This window comes from Alosa alosa, chromosome 7, assembly GCF_017589495.1.
Source record: "Alosa alosa isolate M-15738 ecotype Scorff River chromosome 7, AALO_Geno_1.1, whole genome shotgun sequence".
In the NCBI taxonomy this organism is placed as follows: Eukaryota; Metazoa; Chordata; class Actinopteri; order Clupeiformes; family Clupeidae; genus Alosa; species Alosa alosa.
Window position 1 is genome coordinate 16,110,377 of NC_063195.1, and position 3,352 is coordinate 16,113,728.

The window sequence follows — 3,352 nt, forward strand, 5'->3', positions numbered from 1 at the left end:
AATGCCAATTTAGTATTGTAAGTAAGGTGGACTTACAATAGGTTGGCAACTCAAAAATTCAAGTTGAATCAAAAGTTCTTCCAACTTAAAAAACAAGTCAACACATTTCACTAGCTTTTTTGAGTAAGTTTTACTTGACAGTAAATAACTTAGATAATCAAGTTGAATCAACAAATACTCCCAACTTGAAAATATATATCAATTCCAACTAATACATTGACTCTAACAAGAAAAAACAAGTCTAAATAACAACTCAAAAATCCAAATAGATCAAACAATGTTTTTATTTTTAGCCAGTTTGAACACCCCTGACCTACAGTACCCTCCAGAATTACTGGCACCTCTGCTAACGCTGACAAAAAAAAGAGGAATATTAAATCATCTTTTAGAAATTGATCTTAATGCCTTAAGTTAAAAAATGAGGGAATATCTAACATTTAAGGACACCAATTTTCTTTGTGAATGAATAATGTATCATAAATAAATAAATGTTCTTCCTTAAAATACAGGGGTCATAAGTATTGGCACCCCATGTCGTGCAGGAGTCCCAAGATAGGTAGGCCAGTGCAGATGGAAGATCCTTGATGTCCTGTAGAACAACAGTCTCTTCCAGGACGATGGCTTATATTGGTAACAGTGTCTGGTGCTTTCATGGCGAGGTCGTCTTCAATGACGGTCAAGATTCCAATTTTCATGCCTCTAGTCCTCCTCAGCATCTGCATCCTTGATGGAAAAGCACAGAACTACATCACTAAATTTGCAAAAAAATAAATTAAAAGACAATGGTTCTCCGCAATGGTGCAGCTCAGATGTCTTCTTAATTCTTTTTTACTTAAGGCGAGACACTAGTGAATAGGGTAACATTTTTAACTAGCAGATATCACTATGAAACTTTCCCAGTAGATTACTTCCATTAATATGAGAAAATAATGTATTATAAGTTTTCTGTAATTTAGTCTTTACATATGCAAATTAGGCAGTATCTAATAAAATATGCGATAATTTGCATACATTTTAAAACACGTTGAGTTCATTATTAACTGGTGCACCTACTGCATTTTGAGTTCCCTAAATGTGAAGTGTTTGTGCTTCCTACTTTTGTGTGTTATAAAGTTTTGTACATTGCCAATGCTATGGTCGCAGCCTACAAATGGACAAGTTATAGCTTCACCACGACGTAAATGTCCTCCAAGATGTTTAAAAAAGTCCACTGCACTACAATCACATTGGAATGTAAACGATTGACAACTGAATGTAGTTTCGACCTGAGGTGATTTGTCTTTTGCATGGTACCGTGCCAAATTAAATTTTAATGTAAGCTTACCTGAAGTCTTAAAGATGCACATGCACTTGGGGTGGAGGCAGAGCCAGCTTTTTCCCTGGTGACCGTTATGAAGCCTGTAATGGGTCAGGAGGGTCTCTACATCCGGGTGAGAAAATGGACACTCCTGCAACAACAAACAAGAGTAGAAAATTATTATTTTTATATAGGTTTGTAGTGCAGTGGACTTTTTTAAACATCTTGGAGGACATTTACGTAGTGATGAAGCTATAACTTGTCCATTTGTTGGCTCTGATCAAGCATTTTTTAAGGGAGCGCGATCGGCGAATGTGGGGTTGCCATTGTTTTATGTGCCTGCATTCTATTGACATATGTTGCATTAAAAATTACATTTCCATTTAATTTTTTTCAACCTATATGCAGCGCCTCTGCAGATCGAGTAGCAGCAGTTGCAAGACATTGCTAAAAACTTTGGGCGGGAGTAAGGTTTAATCAGGGGTTTAGCTTACTCCACAGTGAGCTAGCTATCCTCGCTGGCATCCAATACAAAGGTCTTTCTATAAAGGTGAATATTTTAGGAACATACATGTTTTCAGCAAAACAGGGAAATAGCTAACCAGACAATTATACTGATAATTGAGCTGTAGCAGCTATGGCTATCACTAGTTGTGGAATTAAGCTACTAAGATTAGCTAGCAGGCTAGCTTAAGCCTAATAGCCACTATTTCAACAACACCACACTATTTCCAAGCGTTCCTTGCTGATATCCATTTTACACAAAATTGTTCCTGAAAGTGAATGTTTTAGGAACATCCTTGTTCAGCATTACCGGTTATGTCTTCTCAGAACATTGCAAGCTTTTACCATTCACAGTCATAACTAGACATCACTAACGTTAGCTAGTGATAGCTGCTAACGGAATGTGGGCAGTCAGATCAGCTTAGCTAAAGCAACACGACACCGAGAAAGACTGACTATCATAACAATTGGATATTGGATAAAACTAAATGCCTTACTTACCTTTGACAATGCTGTTGTCATTTGCTCCACGCTGCATACAGGTAGGGAAGGTGACTGGCTTCTGTCCTCCTGACAAATTCAATCTGCAGCCCACAGTTCGCCTTTGATTCGTTAGGGAAACAATGCGCGCTTGCGCCAACTTGACTAAGAAGTTCAGTGAACTTTGGGAAACTTCTCTCTTATAGATACTTAATTATGCAAGTTGAGTCAACTCAGTTTCTTAAGTTTGTTAGGTGAATTTCCCAAATTAGTTGTAAAAACTTGTTATAATGAGTTTTACTACACTATTTGATTATTTGAGTTCTGTTTAGTCAGAAAAGTTATTTGCCAGTACTAAAGGCAAGTTGTATTTTTTACAGTGTATGATTTTCAAAGGGGCTTCATGCCAGCGCAAGGGACTACGACGGCCATGGCCGCCGTGAAATTCCTACCCTGCCTGTAGGCTATACATTGCTGGTACATTTTGGAACATTATAGCTACATTAACTAATTATCTTTAATGTCTTCCAGTAGCCTATCATATAGGTTATTGTATATTAGTTGGCTTGTGCATGAATGTGACTTCATGTTTTGTAGCCTACATTTCCGTCAGTCTAGTCTTTTAGCCCATCTTTACCACGATAACCCTTCCAAGATAGAACCCTTTGACGCTACTTTGAGAGACCAACCACCACTCATGCCATCAATGTTGAATTTTGGGCGTCTGACGGAAACTGATCAATCTGACCAACAATTAACATCGATTTGACTCTCTTATGCTATCCGGGTTTGCAAATTATTCATTTAGAACATTTAAGTTGGGCTATTTGTCATTATAATGCACAGCACGGCCTTAAATTATCATTATATCATTACATTATCGCAATTAATAAGTCATCGTAATCATCATCGTCAGCATGGCATGTCACACATAGCCTACCTGCTCCACCACTGAGTTCTTATCATGTAGCCTCAACTAGCTTACATCCTCGTTCAAACTCAATGAACTTCAACATGTTGCTGACATATGCTAGCCTACTTGCAATATTGTATTTTTTAAGCTTCTACATT

At 37.5% G+C, this 3,352-nt stretch overlaps 1 long non-coding RNA gene across 1 annotated transcript; it reads right to left on the minus strand.

Annotated features, from left to right (window-relative positions):
- Positions 1–625: 625 nt before the first annotated feature.
- LOC125298661 lies at positions 626–2,404 on the minus strand. Its single transcript, XR_007194242.1, has 3 exons — positions 2,303–2,404; positions 1,325–1,448; positions 626–723 (listed from the first exon to the last, which is right to left on the minus strand). It is a non-coding gene; the product is annotated as an uncharacterized LOC125298661 (long non-coding RNA).
- Positions 2,405–3,352: the final 948 nt, after the last annotated feature.